The following is a 27780-nucleotide window of genomic DNA, read 5'->3' as shown; positions in this document are numbered from 1 at the left end:
ACTGAACCAGAATTGGATTTTTAACAAAATATTATAATATTGTAGATAACATTTTTTTTTTTTTTCTCCTGAGGAGACCAAGCAGTTCAAAACATATACTAATGTACTTTCTGATTTAGGGCTACTAGCCACATATTGGAGGAGCAAGGCTGAGGTAAAAGAACAAAGTCCCTTCTGTGAAGCAGGAAGGATTTTTTTCACTGAGTTATTTTAGAAGACTTGAATGGACTGCTAAGGGCTTTCACACAGAAAGACTTGGAAGTCAAACTCAAGAAATACAGAGGAAAAAACAAATGCAGAACTATAACAGGTAGGCATTTCTTCTAATTACCATAAACTTGTTATGCATACTGGTGCTATGCTATAGTGACAGATAGTTTTAGAATAATCGTTCAAGTGTAACAACAGTAGAAATGACCTCAGAAATGGAGGTATATACATGTGGTGTTGCAAAAGTTGACAAGGAAGGAAATTCAGGATCATGTTTGCAGTAGGACCTGCCATCAACAAATGTTTCAAACCTCTCTCTCTTCCTCTTCTTCCATATTGTCTCTCTCCCTCTCTCTCTCCCTTACTCCTTCTTTCCCTCTCTCTCTCTCTCTCCCTCTCCCCCTCTCTCTCTCTTTCTCTATCTCTCCTGCCCTCACCAAGGAGTTCACTTCTAATGTTGTCCTCAGTGGTCATTAGAAAACAACATTAACAATTGATAAATATGTCTGGATTTTCTGCTTTGCATTTTTTTTTAGTAGCAGTAATGATGAGCACTTTTATTGACCTATATCTCTGATCAGGCTTATAAGGCTTCAATTAAGTTAGACTTGAGAAGGAAAATGTAAACCTTATTCTTTCTTATTGGTCTAATAAACACAATATTTTACTTCTTTCACTTTTCAAAGATGTTTTCAAGTATGATCAAGGTTAGTAGCACCATTGTCTGCGATATGATTGGGACCTTGGGCACAGACACACAGTGAGTCAAGATGATGTAGAGATGAAAGACTAATGTCATGGATTTGACCAATCTTCCAGCTCTTCATTTCTGAAAGATGGAAAAATATATAGGGGCTCTATTTATTTCCAGGCAAGATGATATAACTTAACCACAAAAGCATCCTCTCAACATATTCTCTTTTTTCTTGGGATATCTACGAGAGCATGTATTAAATTCTACTTTGCCATACAAGGAGCTGAGGTATGCAGACCATAGAATACTAGCATCAGGAGAAGAGCAGACTTGGAGGTGGGTGGAATAATGGAAAGAATACTTGGGGTCAGAGAGATCTGCGTTTGGATCCTGGCTCTGAGTTTTACTAAGATGTTGGGCAGCGGGGGGCTATTTAATCTCACTGTTCCTCAATTTCCTAAAATGTAAACTAAAGGTTATAATATTTATTTTGAGACACTGTTGTGAGAATTAAATGTAAAGAGCTTTATGCAGAGAGGGCACCTGCTAAACGTAACTTTTTTCTTTACCTTCCTAACTTTTTTCAAAGTTTTTCAGACATTTGGACTGTTAGAGAACTAATGGCCTCTGTGACCACATGACCTGAAGTGATACCAAAATGCAATAGATAAAAACACCAAACAGGAGATAGTACAGGGTTTGAATCAGTTAGGTCTGGCATCAATACAAAACTCACTGGCTTTGCAATCTTGGATGTTACTTAATCTTTCTGGATCTCAGTGTTCTCATTATAAAATGGAAATTATTCCTGCTTTGCTGAGGGGCTGCTGAGGGTGGTAGCAAGGATTAGAGACAACTTTTATAAAGCATCTGGTACATTAAGTAAACAGATTGTGAGTAATATTTATTGTTCAGATTTTTATTAATTAAAATTTGTCTATAGATTCATCTCCTATACTTAATATTCCTTTTTCCACCCAAGACCTTGAAAGGGCTACAATAGGGGCTTTGATCACAGATTAGCTGGTTTGGCTGTGGTAATCTAGCTCTTAAGCATTAGAATTACAGTTCCAGCCCTGCCATTAACTATTTAACTGTATGACTTGAACAAGAATTCTAGGCCTAAATTTTGTTCATCTCCAAAATGAGGAGACTGGAATAAATAATTCCTAAGGTTCTCTGTAGACATAATATTTTGATTCTGGTGTCTTTTTACTGAGTTGCAACGGATAAGTACTCATATCTTTAGAGCTTAACCTACTTCTCTATGGTTTAATTCTCACATTCCCTCTACTCTATTTCTTCAATTGCAAAAGGGGATAATTTCTATCACTTTGCAAACAAACCAATACCTCTATTCTGATCTAGTGGCATTCCAGAATATTAATCATCATACTTTAAAACAGTCTGGATTGTTTTAATCCAGAAATTCAGTCATATTATAGGTAGTATTAATGAGGATAATGATGATTCATTTTCAAGGCTTTCTATGCCTCCAGGCCCCTGGCCATTTCACATGATAAAATACATCAAAATTAAAAATAAGATTAAGGTTTAACAGTTAAAAATACATTCTAAGAGTAAAACACAGTTTTGTACTCATTTCTACACTATACAACGAGCACTTAAAAATCAACAAAAATAACAGATTCATTAACCAACAACAGAATTTTAATAATTATTAACTAGAAAAGAAATAAAATTAACTTGACCTTATCTTAGAAGGTTGTCAGAGACCTATTTTGGTTATGCAGATGGGAAACATGTGGTGAACTATTAGACCTCTGTTTCAAAAGTCCAAGCCCTCCTCAAATTCAGAAGTAAACCTTCAGTGAGGATTCAAAATGAATATATAGATGCTATAAGCTTATGAATATTATGTACCTTTGAATTATATTCATCTTGCTCTATTCTTAAGCTATTCTTCAATTAATATTTATTTACTCATTTACTTACTTTTTTTTGCATGTCTACTATGTGCTTTTCCAGGGTATTCAGAATAAAATCCAAATTCCCCACCCTGGCTACTTCTCTGACCTCACCTCCAGTCACTCTCCTCCTTTGCTTCTTTTGCTCTACCTACTCTGGAATCCTTTTATTTCCTTGAATACAGTTCGTCCTTGCCTCAGGGCTTTGTCCATGCTGTTTCTGTTGGGAGCTTTCTCCCCCTCTCAAACTTCCATCCCCACCCCAAATTCTTCACCTGGCTGATTCTTTCTGTATTTCAACCCTCAACTTAAATGACACTTTCTCTAAGAATTCTTTCCTGAGCACCCAGTGGACAGTACAATAGATTTTCCCCACCCATTATTGTCTTGCATACCAATTAGCTCTTCCCATGGACTACAATTTGTAATTTTGTAATTATTTGCATACTTATTTGATGTCAGATTCCCTTAGAAGACTATAAATTTCATGAGACACTAAGGGATCGTTCCTTTATTCCCAATATTAAGCATGGTTGAATAACGAATTAATGATTCTATTGTGGTAGATTCTATAGGGTTAAGAAATATTAATAATTTAATATGGGCTCTATCTCTAAGAATTTGCTTTCTAGTAAAAAAATAAATAAATAAAGCATGCCCATAAATATTATTTAAAAATATAGAAAGTAATTCATGTCTCAAAAAATGTGTAGGAGGGTGCTGTATTAGGCTTTTAGGCTGCTGTAACAAATTATTACAAACTTGTTAACTTATATAAATTTATTCTTTCACAATTTCGAAGACCAGAAGTCCAAAATGAGATTGTTGGCAGGGCTGCTACAGGTGCTAAGTGAGTTTGGTAGGTAGGGGAGAGTGGATTATTTCTGGCTAGGCCAGGGAGAGAAGGTTTCATGGAATAAATAGCATTTAAAGTAACCTGGAAGGATGGATTAGATTTGCATATGGAAAAACAGAATGATGGCCATTCCAGATAACAGAAACAATACTAATAAATGAGGGTGTGGAAATCTGGCCTGAGTGTATGGTATATTAAACCATAAAATTAAGTCAAAAATGGGGACAGAATTAGATTTTAGAGTGTCATGAATATTGGTTAGGCATTGTTTGGTAATTACTATAGAATATTTAAAGTTTTGTCTGAACAAAAGTGACATGATCTTAGGGCTCCTGCTTCATGAAACCTAATGGGGCAACAGCATTTAGGATGAACAGGTCTCCCCTCCCTGTTTCTCCCGACTAGGAGATTAGTACAACCAAGAGAAGATGAAAACCTGATGAGGACAGAGATATCAAAAGAGGAGGATTACTGGCCATTTATTGGATACTTGGCGGGGATAGGAGAGGCAAGAATGAGATATTTTGAGCCAAGATGACCTGGAGAATTGGGGTGAAGAAAATTAGGATAGTCAAAAGAAGGATGATTTTTAACTAGGAGGATAATTACTTGATATATTGATTCTGAGAAACTGGTGTGATACCTATATAGTTGAAGATTTAAATAAGGAAACTGGAAATACAGTGCTGTAGTTTGGGACTTAAGATATAAATGTGTGTGCTATCAACAGTGAAATAAATGAAGTCATACAACCCTGCAAAACAGTGTCAAATCATGGGAAAAGTATGCATGTGGAGTTTGACAGACATATTCACATCCTATCTCAACCAATTACCTTTCGTATGACCTGGGACAAATTGCTTGATTCTTCCACTTTCTCGTTTGTAAAAAAAGGGGAAAATAATATTATCCCTTAGTCATGATTACCTGAGTTGAGTATTTAAAAGACCTATCATCTTTAGATCTGCTTTCATATTCTGGTGGCATGATTCCCAGTAAGACATATATTTATTTTTCAATTCATTATCTTAAAAATATGTAACACACTCTTTTTACAAACTTTTTTTTCTTTGATTCTATTTCTTAAAAGCATATTGACTGTGATCCTCTAAACTGATTTCATGAGCTATGAATGAGTTGCAACCTATACTTTGGAAAACACTGGCCCTAACCAGCATTCTATACTCAGGTCACACCATTACCATTGTTTCCTCAACTTCCCTCTGCCTAGGCTGCTGGCTGATATGATATTATTCCTTGATGGTCCAGAATAAGTGATAACCATTTATTTCCTCTACTACACCTATAAAATACTTTGTCTGTAAGAAAGATGTATCTGTTGTCCAACTACTACTCTGGTCTCTTTGGATTGCCAAATGACAGAATCCAATAAAGGAAACCTGAAATACATTACCAGGGCAAGTAATTCATTTTAAATTATTAAAGTTTATTTCAATTTTTCCAGACCCTGAGAAACTTTTCTCTGATGGAAATGACTCCTGGCAACAATGACATTCTGACACCATGCTTGATGCACCCTCTTTGGGAAGTCTGAATTCCACGTCACAATGGCTGTGTTCAGATTACCGGTTTCATCTTGCCTGTAAGCCCAATTAAACTACTGACGTTTCTAATGGTCTTCTGTCCACTTTGTAAATCATCATAAAGAATATTAAACCAACCACATAAATTTGCCTCTGTGTGACACAATGCACAACCAGAGGCACAATACCAAAATGCATAATAAAAAAATAACAATTTTTTGATAACAATAAATGCTTTTAGAATACCCTTTATATATGAATTTTGGACTAGTTGGTAGAGGGGACCACAGTTCAGTGGGTCTCATAAGATGAACCTAAGGCAATTTGTTCCTCAGCAAACACAGCTCAGACCCTGAGTGTAGAAGAAAGATCAAAGCCTCAGAGTCCAAAGTTGGGTTTACTCTCAGGCCTAGATGTCTGAGGATGATTCGCATTGGTGATCAGTATGGTTTGGGTAACCTGAATGCCCTACCCTGGGCCTCAATTTACTTATTCCAAAATGGGATGACTGGACTTTTATTTCTTACATCCTTTCTACCTGTAATGTTTGACGATGCTCTGCCCTTACACCCCTTTCACCTCAATCTTTTAATCTTAAAAAATGTGAAATGTGTTTATAAAGTTCTTTGATGCCCCTAAATGTTATTCAACGTGATAACGGTACAATTCATGAAGCCTAAATTTTATCATTTTAGCTTTGCCTCAGAGGCCAAGTTTTATGAGAGCCTTAATTTGCACCACCAGAAGCTAATTTAATAAAAATGAAGGGACCCCTTTTAGAAATAAATTAAAATTGGTGGAGGAGGGCAGATAACTTTATGCAAAAAAAGAAAAAAAAAAAACCAGGAAACTAAGGTTAGAAGGGGTCAAATTGTTCTGAGTTCTAAAGAATGCTGTGGTCTTATTTGTGCTGAGAAACTGGTCCTGGCTTTTGACGCACTGAAAGTAGAAGTTTCTAATGGCAACTTCCCAAATCTCTGGACTCTTGACCCAATACCTTTTGTACCATTTGCCCCATTTTCTTGAAGCACAATCTACTGCATAGCAATTAGACAAACAGGTACAGAGCACCATCCATCCTAGAGTCAGGTAGATTTATCTTTGGAGACAACTTCAGTGTATGGGATGTAAGACACAACTTAAACAGAAAACTAGTGAAGACCACTTCACAGACAAAAAGGATATGTATGAGTGGGCACTTCTCATTCTGCTCCAGTGAAAGAAGTATAAAGTCAAAGAGGAGAAAGACTAGGCGACTGATGCCTAATGCTATGTGGTAAATAGTAGGTTTGTCTTTGACAAATTCCTTTATAATTATCTTCCTGACTGTCAAAAACTTTATTCAACCCATCTTCACAATATTCTCTGAATGAATGACTCCTAAATTTCTGACTTAAATTTTCTAATTGTACTAATAACAATAGCTGTTTCTTGATAACTACTATTATGCCAAGTACTGGGGATTACAAAAATCAATAAGAAATAGATCCTGATTTTAGAGACCTTACCATCTATGGTTTTTGACTGTGGTAGTTATGACAAAAATAACAATAACCATCATTTATTCACTCATACCATCCAGGCACTGTGCTCAGTGGGCAGCATATATAAGCTGCCAAAGTTCCCTCCAGTTCACCAGATACCCTGACAGTGAAGTGATCTTGCTCTGTCCATGCATCATCTCTCAAAGCAAAAAAAAAAAAAAAAAAAAAAAATGGACCTAACAGGAATTCAGACAATAGGCAGGGATATTTAAGCAACGTCAGAACTGTCTACAGTAAACATACAAGAACTGCAGTCAATAATGAAAGAGTGCAGTAAACCAAAGTGAAAATGGAAGAAATCATCTGAATCACCTTTAGTGTACTCTGTCGAGAGGAACTGTGACACTTTGAAAACCACGATGCAGTAAACCCCACATCCGGCATTCCAACAATGACACAAGGAGATGAATGCTATTTAAGTGTTTTAAGACTCTCTAGCAAAAGACCTCATAACACATTAAATTGTGAAACTTAGGAAGACATCATAACCTTTTGGACTTCACTACGAAAATGTACATTTTGATCTAAAATTTTAAAAAAATAACACTGAATTTCCTTGTAGTATTTCATAACCTTTGAGAGCGGCATTAAAATGCTTTTCTTTTTTCCCCCACCAACTCTAAGCTTCTGTTTTCTTACCCTGGGCGTCTGAATCTTTTATATGCTTGGGTTCTATTCACTGCCTGTTATTCAGACATTGAAATCCCAAATGTTAATTGTTCTTCCAAGTACATTGACAAAACAGCAGCTAAATAAGGGTAGACCAGACTGTGGTAGACTCTGACATGCATTTATGGAACAATGGGGCTCTGAGAGACAGCCTTGTAGCTCACGGGAAGACATAAGATGTGCTATTTTGACTGCTTCATAGCAGAATGGGGAACACACGCACACAAGGGAATTATGCATTTTACTTAGTTTTGCCCAAAGTCCTCAAAGCAACAGAATCTTGTGATGTCATCATGAACTTTCTTTCTCTCCATTTACATTGACACAAAGGCTAAAAATTTCTAATGACATCACAAAGGAAAAAGGAACCTACTTTGATTCCATAAGAAATCTGTTACCTTCTAAGAGACTTGTACCAAAATGTAAGAATCCTTCCTGACAGGGTGTATGTCACTGTGCTGATGCACGGTGGGTGACACCCTCCCTAATGCAATTCAAGCCAGCCAAAAGAAAGGATTCACAATTTAGGTTGGATAAAAAAGACATACTGAATATTGAGCCTTACAAATTTTCTTTTTTTAAAGAAGGAAATCATTTAAACATGTATTTCTTCAGGGATATTCAAATTTTTACTCATGTCTGGTTACTATGTTACCAATATTTTTGTCCTTTTTTTGAGTTGGTCACAAAAACACAGAGGAAGGTAGAGGAAGCTTTCACTTACAAGAATGCAGTGCAGCTCAATCTTTTGTTTTTAAGGTGCAGTGATTTCAGTCTCTAAATGTAACTTCAGGCAGTCTGAAAAGAAACAGGTTAAAATCTCTTTCAGTTATAATTGGTATTTCAGATTTAATTAAAAATTAAACTTTCATAATGTTTCACCATCCAAAGCAATGCATTATCAGTCAAGCGTGGCTTTTTTTTTTCCTAAGGAAAAAAAAAAAAAAAAAACTCTCTTCCCAGAGTCGTTTTTTTAATGAAAAGGAAAGGATCTAAAGAGGAAAAAAAGCAATTCTGAAAAACAAAATATGCCGCCATGTTAAGTACTTCATAATGATATGACTAGAAGCTCAGTGCTTCTGAATTCTACCTATATTCTGATTTTTCAAAAACTCCTAAATAATTCCAAAGCCTCAAGATTACATAAAATATTATTTCAGAGAAAAAAGAAGAAAATCTACAATCTGAATACACATATTAAAGGGAACTATAACTTCAAATAAAACTGGAAAAAAATGTTACATCTACTACTTTCAAATAACTGAATTGGTGGTGGGGCAAATGGTGAAGTAGAGGTAAAGGAACATATTTAGCAATACAAATGCCCATTGCAAGGTATTGTGGGTTTAGTGCACTCCAGACCACATCATACTGTATAGCTAGTCACATGCAGCACTGCTATTTGAAGCAACATGGGAAAACCATCAGGGTTTGAACCAGCCTTCTTGATTTAAATAACTGTGAACGCATTTAAAAAATACCTATTTTTAATCTTTGAATTAAGAGTCCAGGCATTAAAATAAAAGTATGTCATAAATACTTGGGCTTAAAATGTCATACTAATTTTTTCAATCCTTTCTTTCTTCATACAACACCATCTATGAATAAGATAATAGTTAAAAAACAGACTGGATTAAGTCATCCCTATTTTTAGCTTCAAATAACTGACACAACAGGTTTAGAAAAACATAGTTTTTTAGTGTAAAATGGAGATAGAACAATTATCTTTCTTTTACTTTACAGCATGGCAGTACATTTTTTATATATTTGTAGCACTAAATATGGTATGTTTATGCCCACCTTCCTATTAATGCAAGGTAATATTTTAATATCAACATATATGAGACTATGATCATAGATCAGCCCTGAAATTGCATCTGTTTTTAGAAAATGCATCTAGTTCTTACTTGTGAATTCTATTTTCTTTTTCTCTTGTATTATACAGAGGAATATTTTGGGTATTGCGTCTATTTGATGCATATAGATTTTAAGTTCAAACTGGCTTAAATTCACTAGGTCTATCCATGAATGGATCCAAAAAAAAAAAATCACTGACATTGACTAACTAAACTTTTCCCTGCTTCTCACATGCCTGAATTAGACTAAAAATGCACCAGTGTAAAGACAGAAACTGACTGAGAGGAGGGGAGTTCACATATTTCCTTATAAGGCAACAAAACATTCATAAAAGAAACTGACAAAAATAACTCATGCTCAGAAATAATAAGGAGTAACAATAATCCCCAATAAATGATTCAGAAATATAAAAACTGCTCACCTCTATATAAATCTGAATCACCAATTGGTACTGTTCTACTCATCGATCACATATGGTTAGTGAAACGGATTCAACTGTCTAGTTCAGACAAGAAAGGGTGATAGAAACTAGGCTGCATATTTATATATAAACTACTTAACTGACAACTAGCAGTTCAATTTAATCAGTCAGATTTCCTTTTCCTTAATTCACCAGATGTTGAGTGAATTGAACTTTTAGTTCAAAACAATAAAGCAGTTTCTACGAATAGGAAGTCAAGTTACATTCTCCTCTTCTCATGTCATTCCTTTCTCTTCTTTGACCTTTCTCTTCCCTTCTCTATCTCTGCCTGTTTCTTCCTTACTTTCACTTTCTTCCTTATTTATTTTCTCCCTCTCTCTTCTCTCTTTTTTTCCCCCCTTGGTGAGGGTAATGAAGCTCAAAAATAACATCTTGTATCCTGTTGAGGGAAACTTGGTCACAACTATCCTTCCAGATGACAAATTCATTCTTAAATGTCTGCTTCCCAATCCAAAGAAAACAGAGCAATTGAGAAAATAGAGATGCAACATCACTTAGCACTACCAACACCACCACTTTTAATTCCCATGTTACATTCATCACAAGGAGGACTGAAGTTGATTTACGTTATCCCCTAACCTCAAATAGGACCACAAATAAGACTAATAACAGGACCATTTTGTGGCACTCAGGCAAACGGCTGGGCAAAACAGATGGATCTTACTTTGCGCCAGGACTCAAAAAATGCAGTCGCCAACACACTGTTGGCGACTACATATCTTGGCCCAAGGATGGACCTGGAAGTGGGACCAGTTGTCTTTGATATGAACACTGTTCCTATTCATATCTGCCTCATGAGAAATCATTAACTCTGTTCCTATGTAGTGGGGTTAAGTATTGGGTAGAAACTCTTTGGAAGATTGATCATTGAGAAAGTGAAATATTCTGAAAGCATGTCAGATTAGATTAAGGAGCAGAGAAGTTAGGACTAGGACCTTATTTTTGGCACTACTGTCTACTTTTCAACCTCCTGTTTTTTTCAAGTTCAGTACTGTACACTGAACCCACTTTTAAAATACTAGATTTCCAGAGTATGTGTCATCAATAAGAATAACTTGCTGCTGACGTTTTGGGTTCCAAAATCTGTTAAAATTTTTTCAAGTTATCCAGATCAACCTCAGTCATTATTAAAACTGACCACCAGTGTCAGACTTCTTTAATCAAGACAGAACTATGTAAGGCTTTATAGAATACACCCAGTGATACACTGGGGAACAGCTCAGTAATCAATGCAAATTACAAAGCCCAGAAGAATGCTTCTCTTGGCAGAGACTATTTAGCAAAAGAGTTGTACATTCTGCACTAGTTAAAGATTCTGAATGGCTTTCCAGAGAAGTAGCAAATGCATTATATTACAGTAACCCATCCTGTAAGTCTTCAAGGCCAAAAAACAAAGCCCCAGACAATAAAAAACTGAAGGGGGGTGAGGAACTATAGATCTTAGTATTGATTAGGAACAAAGGACTGCTTCTGACCACACTCTACTTTTTAAAATCCTCGCATAGGTAGGAGTTTTAGATATCACCAGGTCACAGAACTTCAAGGAAAGAGCAACAAAGCACTCCAGTTTAGGAAGTCTGTGCTAATACAGGCAATTCTCTTAATGCTTTCCCAACTATTCAGCACTGACTGTATCTTGCTCAGATTGTTTTTGAGAGTTCACTCACCTCTCTATGATTTATTCATTCTGACACTGTTCAGATTTGATTTTTAACAGACAAGCCCTGTTTGTGGTCAACATAGAGACCAAATTATAATGTTTTAATTATTTCTCTTAGTCTTTTTTTTTTTTCCTTTTCACTTACAACTTTTCTTATTGTGAAATATTTCAAACATATGCAAGAGTAGAGAGTACAGTAAAATGAACACCCCTCCCCCCGCAAAGAAAAGAATTCCTATGTACATTGCTTTATTGCACTTTATAGATACTGCATTTTTTACAAATTGAAAGTTTGTGGCAACCCTGCGTCAAGCACTTCTACCAATGCCATTTTTCCAACAGCATTTGCTCACTTCATGTCTCTGGTAATTATACCTTGGTAATTCTTACAATATTTCAAATTTTTCATTATTATTTTATTTGTTATGGTGATCTGTGATCAGTATCTCTGATGTTACTATTGCAAAAAGACTACAACTAGCTGAAGTCTCAGATGATGGTTAGCATTTTTTAGCAATAAAGTATTTTTAAATGAAAGTATGTACATACATAATGCTATTGCACACTTAATAGACTACAGTATAGTGTAAACATAACTTTATATGAATTGCTGAAACCAAAAGATTTGTGTGACTTGCTTTATCGTGGTGGTCTGGAACTTGAACCTTAATAATTCTGAAATAGGCTTGCATATAGAAATACAATTGACTTGTGTATAATGCTCTTGTACCCAGCGAGCTTGCTGAACTCATGTATTAGTTTGTGTGTATGTGTATGCATTCCTTAATATTCTCTACGTACTTATGATATTTTCTGCAAATAGAAGTTTTACTTTTTACTTTCCAATCTGGATGCCTTTGATTTCTTTCTTTTCTGTCTGTTTCTTTCTTTTTTTTTCTTTCCTTGCTTTATTTCCTCTTTTTCTTTTTATTTATTTATTTTTCTTACCTTTCTGTACAGAAACTCCAGTACAATTTTGAACAGGAGAGGTGAGATCTGACAACCTTGCCTTGTTCCCAATCTTAGAGAAACCCGTCAGTTTTTCATCATTAAGTATGATATTAGTTGCAGGTTTTTTCATAAGTGCCCCTTATTTAGGTACAGAAGTTCTATTCCTAGTTTGTTAAAAGTTTCTGTCACAAATGCATATTGGATTTTCTCAAAATTTTTTTTGTGTATCTATTGCCACAATAGATACACATATAGATACAATATACATATAGATACAATAGATATAGTCATGTGGTTCTCTCCTTTATTCTACTAATATGTTATATTACATGAATGGATTACTGGATGTTAAACCAATCTTGCATTACTAGGATAAATCTTACTTGGTCAGGGTGTAAATAATATTAGATTGCTGTACTTAGGTTTGTGAATATTTTGTAGAGGATTTTTGTTTCTATATTTATGAGGAATACTGGTTTATTTTCTTATGATGTCTTTGTCTGGATTTGGTTTCAGGGTAATACTGTTCTAATAGAATGAACTGAAAAGTGTTCCTTCTTCTTCTATTTTTGGAAAAGTTTGTGAAAAATTGGTATTATTTCTCCTTTAAATATTGGCTAGGATACAGTGAAGTCATTTGCATCCAGACTTTTCTTTGTGGGATGACTTAGTTAATAATTCTATCTTTTTACTGTTATAGATCCATTTAGATTTTCTGTTTCTTCTTGAATCAGTTTTGGTAATTTGTGCATTGCTAGAAGTGATACCATTTTATCTAAATTGTCTAATTTCTTGGAATATATTTGTTCATCGTATTACATTTTAATCTTTTAAATTTCTATGGGGTTGGTAATGTCCCCTCTTTCACTTCTGACTTTGGTAATCTGTTATGTCCTCTCCTTTTTCCTTGGTCAGTCTAGCTAAAAATCTGTCAATTTTGTTGATCTTTTCTAAGAATCAACTTTTGGTTTCATTGATTTTCTCTATTATTTTCTTGTTATACATTTCATTGTTTTCTGCTCTAATCTTTATTATTTCCTTCTACTTTAATTGAGTTTTGTTATATAGTTATACCATATCTATGTTTACCTACATAATTATATTATCAGTGCTACTTATCTCTTTGGGTGTATTTTAATTGCTGTTTGCTGTCATTTCTTTTCAGCCTAAAGGATTTCTTTTAGTATTTCTTGTAAGGCAGGTCTGCTAGCTGCAAATTGTCTCAGTCTTTATCCTACAATATCTTTATTTTACCTTCACTTTGAATAGTTTTGCTGGATATAAAATTCTTGATTGTCATTTTAAAAAATCTTTATTTCCTTCAGCCTTTGAATATGTTATCTTTCTGCCTTCTGACTTTAAATGTTTCTGATGAGAAGTCAATTGTTAATCATAGTGGTGTCCCCTGTATCAAATTTCTTTTTTTCTCTTGCTGCTTTCAAGCATTTCTCTTTCTCTTTGGCTTTCTAAGTTTGGCTATGATGTGACTATGTATGGATTTTTCATATTTATGATACCTGGAATTTGTTGAGCTTCTCAAACATGTAGATTAATGTTATTCATAATATTTGGCAAATTTTTGGCCATTGTTCCTTCCAATATCTTTTCTCTTCTCTTTCTTTCTTTTCTCTCCTCCTTCTCTCCCATTACACATGTTGGTATGCTTGATGATTTCTCACAGATCTCTGAAGCTCTACTTTCTTCATTATGTTTTTCTCTTCTTCAAATTGGATAATTTCTACCAATTAATTTCAAGTTCACTGATTTTTTCTTTTGCCATCTCAAATCTGCTGTTGAGTCCCTCTAGAATATTTTTCATCTTAATTAGTGTACTTTTTAACTCCAGAATTTTTGTTTCTTTTTAAAATAATTTCTATCTTTATATTAATATTCTTAATTTGAATAGTAATTATAGTAATACTTTATGTAATTATTTAATATGATTTCCTTACTTACTCAAACATATTTGTAGTAGCTCCTCTCAGGTCTTTGCTAAATTCACCTTCTGCTTTCCCCCACAACCTGGAGATAGTTTCTGTTGACTGCTTTTTTTTTTAACTGGGTGTGGATTAAACTCCTGTGTCCTTACATGTCTGAAAAATTTTTTCTTGAAAATTGACATTTTATACAATATATTATAGTAGTTATGACTTCTGATTTTTCCCTCTGGGGGTTTCTGCTGTTTTTGCTATTTATGTGTTTGTTTGTTTAGTGACTTACCAGTCTAATTCTTTGGAATCTGTCTCCCTCATACTGTTCAGCTGCTGATGTCTCTGGTCAGTTTTTATAATTCCTATTTTCATTTCTTAGCTAAGACTTGCCCCTGTGTCAGCACAATTTGCAGTTTATATCCAATGACTGGTCAGAAGTTGTACTCAAACAACTTAGGCCAATAAGCTAACACCCTTTGCTGATGAATATATGCATGGGTTGGGGAATTCATTCAAAGTTCAGTCAGCTTACAAGTCTTCCTTGCCTCTTACATTCCACTGGGCTCTCCCTTATCTCCTCTTTGCACTAGGCCTTAGGGTCAGTCTGGGGTATGTGGATATCTTGGACCTTCTCTGATCTTCCCTGAAACATGTATGCAGATTTCCAAACCACCAGAGATATGTGTTAGTTTCATCAAGGCTCAATATGGCAGTCTCCTCATCCAATTCTCCTTGTTAAATTTCTGGCTAATATGCCAGTCTATTGCCTGTCCCAACCTGAACTGCAATCTGAGGCTAGCTGTGATGTTTACACTTCCTTTTTGTTTGCTGCTGAGACTGTTACTGTTTTGACAGCGCCCAGGGGCATGTGGTTTTTCAGCTTGATGTTCTATGCCATCAAGTCAGCCCCTTTCAGCAGTGAAGGTGTGGATATTCATGGTTCACCCTGCCCTGATGGAACTATTGTGCCAGTGGAGTTTGGGGAGGGGTAAGGAGAGGAGGTAGTCCCAGCTAAAACACCAGACCCCACTTATGTCTGTTGTCTCACAATAATCTTTAATGTGGCACCTTTTACTCTCAAAAACATCCAATTTAGGTGATAAAATTTATAGTCTCCTTCTACATAGTGATCATAAACCACTTACGGTATTCCTTCAACAAATGCCCACTGCCTAATTCTTTGCCTTGTAATGCAAGAATCAGAGGCCCAGCTGCACGGGGGGTGTGTGTGGGTGGGTGAGGAAGTCCAACTGCTACTGAATGAAAGTTTCCATGATGGTTACATGTGTACAGAAAATCCTCTACAGCTCTAGAAAGTACAAACATTTTGGGGGATTAAGAATATCTGTCAATTCTGAAAATCCTTAGTTGGGTTGGGCCATGAGAATTGGGAGGTGGATGGAGGATGAGGATGAGGGTGCCAAACTTCTCCCATCAGAGATAAATAATTTTGCCTTACTTTACAGATCTAAGAGGAATCACTCAATGAGAAGAGGTAAAATTATGTGGTTTATAAAGGATTTCTAGGAAATTTAGAGCTTGAATGAGCCAAAATAAACCCATTCCAAGTCACTGTGGAGAATGTGTTATCTAGACTTAATCTTACATAAAATAGTAGCTCAGAGATCTCACTAAAGAGGTCCAAATACTTACTTGGATCAGTTTAGTATTTACCAAATTGTTCCTTCACGGTTTCCTGTCCCTCTCAGTTTATATCTACTCAGGAACATACTAAGGTGATGCACTCCTCTGGGAGCTTAAATAACTCTTGCAAATCAGAAAGTTCCCATATAGAAGTAGGGAGTAATAAGCACTTTAGAAATGATTTTTGCTTTACATGATGATCCACAATAAAATTCCCTTGAGAGATTCTCCTAGAGCATTTAAATTATGAATAGATTTACAAAATCACTCCTATCACATAAAATGAGATAAACATGTAGTATCTGCTTCTAGGAATTTTCAAAACTGTTTTGTTTTTTTTTTTTGTTCTTCAAAAAGACTTAAAGGATTGGGAAAATCAGTAAACTTTGTGCAGTAGAAATTCAGAACGTATGATGCATTAACTTCGAATATCTTACTGATAATTTTGGATCAACATTATGCTTCACAATTTACAAAGTACTGAAGAAATCAAAGTATTCACCAAACTTCATCTAATTAAAATGTCATAGCAATTCACCTTTAACCAAGGAATGTGTAACAGTAAATATTACTATTTCTATTTGGAAAACAAGGAATCTAATCCATGAAACAGAACATGTAAACATCACATAAATTGCTTAATGACATGAATAAGTCTGCTGATGGAGTATATGATGAAATTCCATCACCTTGTAGCATGAGATTATCAATTAGGCAATATCCAGGCTGTGACAAAGAAGAAACTTGGAACCTGCATCTTCCATTTTGTGTATATTAGAGCAGAATCAAAATAAATGTTTAAAGAGATTTTTTTTTCTCCTATGAAATGATACTTCTCCAGCTAATCTCTCAGGTAAAGTGGGTAGACATTTTTTAGCTGTGTGTTTTTGTTAGGCTTTTCAATTTCTGTAAAAGAATTTAAACACAACCCCTAACTTGACTACTATTTCTGCCCTTAATTAACAAAGAATAGCTGTATTCCAAGTGTTTTCCAATAATACAATCTAGAATTCACAGTCATCCAATAGCAATCAAAGGCCTAACTTAGAGAAATAGTATATATAGGAAACTGTCTGAAGGATGTGCAGTCCTTTCATTGGAATTCAGCATCTAGATATATTCTAAAATCTTCCTTCGAGTTATACCAGAATGGAGTGTCATCTATCTGGTCTGTATTTTATGAGACTGAGAATACCAAATTGTACATTACTGAAATGTTATCAATCTATATTGAGGGCCACAAGAGTAGAAGTATACCTATAAAATATTCTTTGTTTCTCATGAAAGTGAATATTGATCATGATATTCATAATAAAATACAGGGATCCCTTTATATACTTAAGGGTATCAGAGGAAGATATTTCTTTCTAGTCTTAATATCAGCAATGTATTTCTTCAAAACATATGATAAGAATCTTATTTGTAAACGTATGTAAGATACTATCTAGGGTGCTTTTTTATATATATGTCTAATTCTTGCCCCCTTCTCATGTTTTTCCCTTGTTTACCCATTTTAGTTTTCATTTATTTCATTTATATTATATACTTCACTTAAATTTTATTTAATTTCATTCACAATAAATATATATATATATGTGTGTGTATATATATATATAAATATATATTTATATTGTATACCTATGTATCCCTTTAAACCATCTTTCTTTTTGGAACAAAGAGATGTCCATCTGCCTCTCTGTCTTCTTATCTACCTTTTCATATACCAAGTCATCTAAAGTTACTAGAGGATACCCCAAAATTTAGATGTAATTTCAAAATGTCAACCTAGTTCTTCTAGGAACTGGACTTGATAGCCTTATTTATACTTTTGCGGTAACTTCATTTTCTTCTACCCTCAATGCTATTCAAATCAGATGTCTGAAGCAAAGTAATAGACTTGTATCGTGAGGGTCCAAGACTAAATCAAAGCTAAGATAAGCATCTTTTTGCTAACTCATCTAAAGGTGATTCTTGGCTTTCTATGAATAGAATAATTTGGAACCTATGGAGCAACAGTAGCTATTTTCAAATCATTAATAAAGCATATAAAATAGGGCAGTCATGACTGACTGTGCAGGTTGTGCCCTGTACAAGGGCTCCCAGTACAGTGGTGTGTTCCAATTTAGAAGCCATACTCCCTGGCCCAAGCTACATCAGCTGGAACAGGGTTTCCTTTAATAATTTGCACAAAGGTGCAACCTCTTCCTGAGTTGTTCTGAACCTCTGTACAAGTAACAGAAGCCCTCTATAACATGTTTCTATAGTATTTCTAACAAAATATAATTAATTGCATTGATATTTAGCCAGCTTTCTAGCTATTACATGTTACATGAATGTTTGGGTAAGCCTGCTAGTAATGACCTCACCACCTGAGTTTGAGTCTACATGACTTGGACTAAGCAATGCTTCAAAAACAGAATGTTAGTTATAAGTACAGATCTACTCAGGGAGACTGACTCTGAAACAGAATAGGAGGAAAAGGATGCTCCTAATATTGTCTTTCTTTGTAGGAAACAACATATCTTATATCAGATCATATTCTCAACATACTAAAGGCTTTTCTTCTGAAGTGGAGTTGAGAAGTGGGTGCAGAGCATAATGTTATTCATATTATTATTATCTCATTGATTAAATTGTCTCCAGTTTAGAATTTTCAAGCAATGAGAAAAGTGACTTTAAAAAATCTTCAATAAGTTTTGCGACAATGGATTATTTGTATAATGGAGTACTTTGCCCTTAAAGTTAGCTCGTGGCTTTCTCTCTCCCTGGGAAATTTTATACAGTTAACTCTCAATAAATGATTTACAAGTGAGCTATGCATGAAACATTTTACATTAACTTTTTTTCTGACTGCAAAATTAACACATATCCTTTGCAAAAGAATTGGAAAATGCAGAAAAGTATAAGAAAAAATGATAAATACCAAAAGTCTGATCACAGAGTCAATCAACCACTACTGGCACTTCAGCATTTAATTCAGACATGACAAACTTTAATCCCAGTTTGGCTTTCTTTTCTCCTCCTGAACATCACTGAGCTGCCTCCTATTTTCACTTTTTGGTATTTACTCAAGCAATAGTAATTATTTTCTACAAATTAATTTAGCAATTAACCAAGTATGATTATATTTCATAGATCTGATACAGATTATTATTCATTCTTACTGTTCATTATAACATGAGATAAGTTTTATCTAATCATGCCCTATGAAGATTATAATACATAACAAAGTATGACATTACATACTTTGTGTTAGATCATTTCTGTTTCATAATATGGATGCTAGAAATAGCTTCATTAACTCATGAAAAACAAAAGTAAAATGGTAAATTTGATGTTAAAAAGTCAAATACTGCATGCAAAGACCAAAGACAAATTATTTTAGATAATACTCTTGCTTCTTTATTTTGATTTTTACTATCTTTACTTCAAAACTACAATATTAGTATGGAAAACTGAGAGTTAGCTATGCTTATGAAGGTAAAGCACCATAAAAGCGCCAGTGCATCTCTCTCAAGAGTCTAATCCAATTCTATCTGAGGAGCTATCCTCTTTCCGTGAACTCTGTCATGTAGAATTACATCATCTCCCATGGCTCAAATTATCTCCAATTCATAAAATGCTTTAACAAAACTATTATGAAGTGGGTTCTGTTATATATTCATATAACTTCCTCCTCACTTTGGTTTAGCACAGAAATACACAGTACATCAATATGTATTTCATTAAGACAGTTGTTTCGATATGGTAACAAGCTGGGCAAATAGAGGAAGTGTGTTGGATATAATTTATTTACATTTTAGTAAGATCTCAGATGAATGATACCACACAGGAAGCTCATAGTGAGGTTAGGAAGAAATGGTGGCTGAAAGATGTCTTGAAGTTTGGAAGCTGTTAAGTATTGCTTAATCAATAGTATTGCTTCTGAATTAAGATAGGATATCAGTTCCACAGGGATAGGTATTGTGGTCCATGACAAACATTATTCAATGCAGGCATTAAAACTTAAGGGGGGATATAAATTTTCCAAAATATGATAAATGTTTAAGGTTATAACTTAGAACATACATCAAATGCTAAAGTTTAAAATGGGTGGCCCTATGATATAAAAATCCCATCAAATCCCAAAGGATGGGACTATGCTTCTTTAACATACCAAAGCTTACTGCTAAAATTTCCTTTTAGTAGAGATGCTAACTTCATGTTAGCATTTGGATTTCCTCCTACTTTGCATGTTAATTCTTTTGTGAATGATTCTAAAAATCAAAGCAAGTCCTTTAATGAAATAAGAAATTCAGAAAGCAAGGATTTTCAGTCTACAATTATAGTAGCCTGCACTATTTCTGCTTTGAAATTATGAGCAGGGTCACCTTTGCGTAGGACAAATTATCACTGGTAATATTTTAGAGATTAATGTGTGTAGCATTTGTCTACCCAGTGTTGTTCCAAAGAGAATTTTTAAAAATCTTGCAAAGGTAAATACAATTTTCAAGCAGAAAGTGAGAAAATAATGGTAAAGGTACAATAACAATAGGAAAAGCATAAAGAGGCCAGGGTGAGGCCAACATACAAAAGGTAAATTGTGAGTTTTAATATAAGTGCTTAAATATAGACTAAGAATATGACTATATTTGTATTAGCCACTATAAAGAATAAGTATTTCATTAGCATTTGTTGTTTTTGCATTTTCCCCTTATTTATATCTTAATCTGCCAACTAGAATGTAAGCTCATTGAAAGTATGTAATTTTTGTTTTCCTGTACTATAATTCATAATAACTAGTGTGATGCTGAGTAGAAAATTGATTCTCAATCAATATTTCTTTATTTGTTTTGTGTGAAATATAAAGAATCTGGTGAAGAGGGTATAGTTTAAAAATATCATATGTTCATTCATGCATACTGTATAAAAGAACAAAATAAATGATTCTGAAAAATAAAATAAATTATAACACTAGATGGGGAAAACAGGATAAATTATGCTAAACTACACTGAAGCAGTAAAATAAATACAAAAAAACCACTTCAATTGAAAATAAATCAATGTAAATGCACACTTAAAACCTACAGACAATTAAGACTTCCAGAGAAATGAAAATACAAAGATGGCATCATGAAAGTGATTTGTCCCAACATCACATACCATTTCTGTCATACTATATAAGAAGTGATAAATTATGATCAGGAATTCCAATTTCCTGATTCTATAGAATATGAACTATCTATATTATAGAAGTCTATAAAATTTCAAGTTTTATAGATGTCCCTGATTAGAATTTGAGCACTATGACTTCAGATGTAAAAACTCATAATTTCAACTGTAAATCAAAATTTAACTTTTAGCAATTCTTAAAATTCACATTTTGACATGGTAAACAATTAGGTAGCCTTCAAAGTATTCTTAATAAAGTCTTAAATGTAAAGTTTTTCTAGTGATGCAGGGGAAATTTAATAATGGGAAATCAATTACTATAAATCTCTTGCTGAATTATCATAATCTGAATAATCCTATAATGTTTTTAAGGGAAGGGACTATGCCTCTGAATTCCAATGCCTAGTGAACAATTTCTGGCACATGGTAAGTGCTGAATAAATGTGTGTTCGAATTGATTTTAATTGAAAAAGACATCACAAGAAAAGTCTGTGTTCACCCACCAATTAGAGTTTGAGAATATTTACCCCAAAAGGCATGTAGTGTACTTCAACACATTCCTAATAAACAAAGAAAGGGTGAGAGAGTAGTATTCTAACTCACCTTACCAATGTAACAAAGAATATCTGTCTTAAATCAACAACTAATATCTGCCTTAACAATGGAATAAATTAGAGGCATTATCATACAATCAAGAACGAGACAGCAGCAACTAACACAACAATGCAAAGCAATTATACCTCAATAAAGATGTTAAAAAAAAAAATGAGAATGCCTCCTATCACCATGATTACTTAACTGATTTGGAAATTCTAGCCAATGAAATAGAACATTAAACAGAAGTAAGAGGGAAAAAAAGAAGATAAAGTCATCAATGTTTGCAGACAATTTAAGGACCTTGAAAACTCAAGAGAATTTATAAATTATTAAAATTATTAAGAAAGCTGAATAAAATAGCTAGATTATAAATATTATAAAAAGATATGGTTTTTCTACTGAACAATGAGAAAACAGAATATAAGCAATTAAAGAGAATAACAAGAACAAAGCATGCTTATACTTGAATTAAATAAGGAATCTGAGGACCTATATGAATAGAAAGACACAGTTTATTTGCATATGAAACATTACATAAATAGAAACATACGATGCTTCTAAATGTGATGACTGAATATTGCAAAGATATGAGTCTGCTTTATAGGTTTAATAAAATTCCAATGGATCATTTTTATGAAATCAATGGAATAAATCAATCTTAAAGAATAAGTAGGTGACAATATTCAAAGTATTTTTGAAAAAAGAAAAAAAGGAAGGATTTGACTTAACAGATCTGTAAACATACTGTGAAGCTCTAACGGAAACAGTATGGAACCAGTGAGAGAAATGAAAAAACAGGTAGTCCAAAAATAGGTCCTAATGTTGATTTAAAAATTAGTAAGCAAGAAAGATGGTACCCAAATTAGTGAGGAAATGGTGCTGGGATAGTTGATTAACAATTGGGAACAAAATTAAGACACATCTCATACTTTAGGATAAAATAATTTCTGGAAGGAATAGAGAGTTAAAAATACAAAATAAAAACATGATGATACTAGAAAAACGGTGAATACTTATTGGACTTCAAGCTGTTTAAAAAGAAGATAAAAGCAAAGGCTACAGTCATAAAGAAAAAAAATACAACAGAATTGACCATATAAATATTTAAAATTTTCTCACACCAACAACAGCAAAAACAATTTAATGGCATATGAAAACTGGGAGAAACCCTTTTGCAACACGTTTGACAAAATTAATGATTTAACATTTAAAAAAATCTTATAAATCATCAAGACAACATGAGTAAAGGACATGAGCAAACAATTTATAAAAAGAAGAAAACAATGGCAAATAAGCATATGTAAAACATTCCAGCTCCATATTAATCAGTTCAATGTAAATTAAAACAAAATAAATCCATTTTTTGCCTGCCAAATTCGAAAATATTTATAAAATGATACTATTCAAAGCAGGTAAGAGTGTAGTTAGAAAAGTACTCTCACAAATAATTAGGGAGGAGTTATCAAAAAAACCTTGAGAAGTTTATATCCTCTAACCCAAAAATCAACCTTCCAAGAATATATGCTGAAAACATAATCCAAGATGCAGATAAAAATTTAAATATAAGAATAGTCCTCAGAGCAGTAGGAATAATGGTGAAAAATAGCCAAAATGTCAAATATGGAGGATTTAAAATTTTTTTGGTACATAAATAAGGTTCAGTATTAAGCAGCCATTAAAAATGAGTATTTTATGACTCAGAGAACTAATAATATAATAAATGTTAATTTAAGAAAGAAGAATATAGACTGTATGATCCAAATTTTTATTTAAAAATACACATACAAACACATATATGAACACATACACTTAGAAATATACATATAATTAGAAAGAGGCAGAGCAAAATCTTAGAATTGTTCATCCCTGATTTAAATTTTATTTGATATATATATATTTCTATTTACACACTTATATTCAATGAGCATACTTTACTTTTAATCTGAAAAAAAATGTATTTTAAACCTAAAAAGAATTTATATGTGTTTAGAATCTACTCAAGAGAAAAAAAATTCAAACATCAATAAAAATCAATTATCCTATACATATGGAATTACTATGCCCATTCATCTGTGAATCTCCATAATTTTGTGTGTAAAGAATACCTATTGAGATATTTGATTTTCTTATTTTTACTTCTGAAGAACATAATACTCTCTCTAAATTAAGAATCAAAGAATGTAAAGTCACTTTTAAGTCCCATATTTGACCATAGTGTTCTTCAAGTGCTCTGATGGCCTTTCCTCTAACAACTTCTAGAGTCGGGCTTCCCTGGTGGCGCAGTGGTTGAGAATCTGCCTGCTAATGCAGGGGACACGGGTTCGAGCCCTGGTCTGGGAAGATCCCACATGCCACGGAGCAGCTGGGCCCGTGAGCCACAACTACTGAGCCTGCGCGTCTGGAGCCTGTGCCCCGCAACGGGAGGGGCCGCGATAGTGAAAGGCCCGCGCACCGCGATGAAGAGCGGTCCCCGCACCGCGATGAAGAGTGGCCCCCGCTTGCCGCAACTAGAGAAAGCCCTCGCACGAACCGAAGACCCAACACAGCCAAAAATAAATAAATAAAGTAGCTATAAAATAAATGTATTTGTAAAAAAAAAAATAGAGTAAGGTAAATAAAGTTTAACTATTCAGCAATATTCAGTCTCAGAATGTTTACTTGGCCCATTTAGCCAATACCAAGGAAGTCACCTTCAACCAACTGTGACCAACATAGTGAATAGTGCATTTGATTTTCACATTTCTTTTGCCTGGAACACGAATCATGCTGAGTATTCTGAGAGTAACAATGGATGGAAGTTGGATTTTTCATCAGTGCTTAAAAAGTAGCTGCCAAAGTCAAGACATGCAATAACCTTCTAAGTAAGTTTGCTGGCTCCATATTGTGTTTGAAGGCACACCCCCTCCAAACGTCTGCACTCACCATCTGCTACTCAACTGCAGAATAATGCACTCAAGTCTGGTGTTGCTTGGCATAGGCAAGGGCAGTCAATGTCCAACTCCATTCAGACATGTGCACCATATCAGGAACCTTATGACACAGTCCTCAACTTCAATGCAGCACTTTCAAGCCCCACTGCACATCAATCAAGTACGTATGACAGTCAAGCTGATAGACAAAATCTAAGCCAACCCTAAACACCTACTGTTCATGGATCTCTCCAGTTTGCCTGCAGCTCACCTTCTATTAAGATGATAGTGTTGGCCTAGTCTTCCATGCCAAAAAAAAGTCCACGGAGTCACTCTGGCAAGAAGAAGGGTCTATATCAATGTCAACAAACAAGTTCCTTACTGCCGACCCTACCATCTGTCCTCCTGCTTCCCACCTACCTTACTTTACATGGACCTTGATGAATGGGATTCTAGTAGTCCAAGATTCTGGTTTAGCCAGCCTTTGCAGATGGGGTCAACATGACTGCCCTCTGGCCAAACACCCAGGGTAACATAGCTGAAGGGTTACCTGGAGAGTGCCTTTTTGCAAATTTGATGTTAGAAACAAAGCAAATGACGAAGTTCCTATCAGTTTTTGAATTTCAGGTTTGTGAATAAAGTGTTGTGTTCAGTGCTTAAAGTGAAGATGATTTCCCATTAAATTCTTTAAAAATGTTAAACATGCTAAAGGATAAATTCCATTTCAACACTATGGATAAGGGAAATAAATAAATAAAAATAAAACAGATTATTTTAAAGTATTTACAAAGAAGTTTTAAGAGAAAGACTTGTGAAACATCTCAGAAATATGTAGAAATAAGATTTTAAAATGTAATATTAATATAGAAGTACAACATTTCATTCTGCATTAGATGTAACAATATTAGAGAATAATGTACATGCTAAATGGAGAATAATAGCTTTCAGACTTATTCTCCAGAAGTTGTATAGCACTTACAGAGACTTCATGGTAGAGCAGTAGAATATGATATAATCTTAAATATGAATAGTTTCTGGGGAAATCTAATTTTTTGATCTTAAAAAAGATATATGAAATATAATACATCAACATTGCCTCAAAAGTAGTAAAAAAAATATTTTTGTGAACATTTTGACAAACCTTTTCAATTAGGTCATTAAAAATACACTTCAGACTGAACCTAATGTCATATAAAACAAACAGAAAATTTCTGGAAATGCCACTGGTTCTAACCAAATCAATTTAATATGATGATACAATTATGTGCCTTTATTTTTTATTCAAGGGATGCTAAACGTATTTGTAGAATGGTCTCTGGATTCACCAAAAACAAAACAAGCAAAAACTCTACCCCAAATTCAAAATATAGCTCCTCTGAAACTCTAGGCTATTTAAATAAGTAATAATTGTAGGGGGAATCTTTACCACACAAATGAGATAATGAATGTGAAAATATGTTATACACCATAAGGCACCATGCACAGAATTATTCAGAGCATCTATCACAGTTTTTTGTACATAGTAAGTACTTACTAAATGTTTATAGAATTGATTAGAATTTAATTGAAAGGAGAGGTATAATGAGACTCCTATAAGTAGAATTCAGATCCTTTCAAGATCATGGGAAAAAGTTCAATCAAATTATATTACTAGGTACATCAGTTGTCTTTGATGTTATGAATCAAGATGAGCTCCTATTGTATCTAAAGAAAAATTTTGTAGGATCCTCTTTGGAGAAATCACAGTGGAATAAAAAGCATGATTATTTTTAATTTTTAAATATCCCCAAATTTTCTAGCATTCTTTGGTCAAGTAAGATAACGTTATAGAAATTCTACATAAAACCCGAACTTACAATGTCCTGGCCTAATCATCTGGATAATCTCTTTGAGTTTTCCTAAAATATGCTCCCATCCCATTTTCTATGGGAATTCTCCCACTGATTAACACAGAGAATGAGAATTTGGCCTGTGCTCTATAGACACCATTGAAATGTGGCCACCTGAGGCATGTAGGGAGGGCATCCAGCTGGCACACCACATGTTGCCCTGGAGTAGTGTACAATGAGAAGGATATTTTGGCTAAGAATACCTGGACAGTCTCTACAAAAGCCCTGATTATGAAAAGAACTTCAGTATCATCATTGTCTCTTGAGTGTAATACGAGCCAGGGAAACTTCTGTTTCTAAGTTTATATATTTTACCAAAAAAAGCACTTATAAGAAAAATCAAAGAAAGCTGGGCCATTCATACTAGAATTTGAGCACTATTCATATCACTGGTAGAAACTTTTTTGAGAACCCCAGATACTTTAAAATTGATGCTAAAGCACATTACAGACTTGACCATAAACTAAAACATAGAAAACTGTGTAAAATAAAGAATGTGAAAACACAGAATGAAAATTTATGTCTGTAGTGCAGTTGTTGGACTATATATAACGAAAATCAATTACGTTCATACTCACTTAAGAAATATCTGTTAGTTTTATTTTTATTTTAGGCAACTTGTGAGAAAGAAAAGCCAGGCATTTGAACTGCAATGCCAATGAAACAATTTTGTCAATTCTGAATCTATTTTTTTCAAAACACCATACGTGATTAGAACACATAATGCACTAGTATTTTTGCCAATTTTTGTTTTAAAACCAAAGCTGTTTTTGTGTTACATAAGCACAAAATCAGAAATTCAAAACCAGCAAACATATTTAGGGGTGAATTTTAAAATAAGCCCACTTGATGCTTTGTTAGATCAACTTTGAGCGCCAGGAACATTTTTGTAAAATTCCACTGGGGTAAATAGGGTAGCTAGGAAACGCTCCTCATAGTGAGAAAGAAGAATATGTATTATTTTCAAGTTTTGTTTAGAGTTTTTTCGTCCTCCTACTGAATGTTTCTGGTGATATTTACAATACAATACAAGTATAAATCTTATGGGATTTATGATGTCACCAAATGCTGAGAAACAATTACAGCTGGGATTTACATTTGTTTTTATGTGTTATTTTGCCTATAGATTCCAAAAACCAATGAAGAAAAACTTTGATACAAAACACATCTTGGAACTGAAAGACAGATTCCGTCTATCAGTACAACCAGTTGATAGTAATTCTAAGACAGAGTTTGACAGAAAGTGAAACAAGCAAAAATAATGG

At 34.0% G+C, this 27780-nt stretch overlaps 1 protein-coding gene and 1 long non-coding RNA gene across 3 annotated transcripts in view; one reads left to right on the top strand and one right to left on the bottom strand.

Moving 5' to 3' along the window:
- The window catches only part of ZBTB20 (zinc finger and BTB domain containing 20), an 808814-nt gene that overhangs the window by 473148 nt on the left and 307886 nt on the right, over window positions 1–27780 (bottom strand). The window contains exon 6 of the mRNA XM_057544981.1: window positions 8170–8243. The gene's annotated coding sequence lies outside the window, so the exon portion shown is untranslated. The remainder of the gene's footprint in view (window positions 1–8169; window positions 8244–27780) is intronic.
- On the top strand, window positions 206–24204 carry LOC103008348 (uncharacterized). 2 transcript variants are annotated; one of them, XR_009008092.1, is made up of 3 exons: window positions 206–310; window positions 5154–5291; window positions 23977–24204. It is a non-coding gene; the product is annotated as an uncharacterized LOC103008348 (long non-coding RNA). The 2 variants fall into 2 exon arrangements; XR_450966.2 differs by lacking the exon at window positions 23977–24204 and having other exon boundaries at window positions 5154–5322.

The sequence above is a fragment of the Balaenoptera acutorostrata genome, chromosome 4, assembly GCF_949987535.1.
Source record: "Balaenoptera acutorostrata chromosome 4, mBalAcu1.1, whole genome shotgun sequence".
NCBI lineage: Eukaryota > Metazoa > Chordata > Mammalia > Artiodactyla > Balaenopteridae > Balaenoptera > Balaenoptera acutorostrata.
The sequence above is the reverse complement of the archived record's forward strand: the minus strand, read 5'-3'. Positions and strand labels throughout refer to the sequence as shown.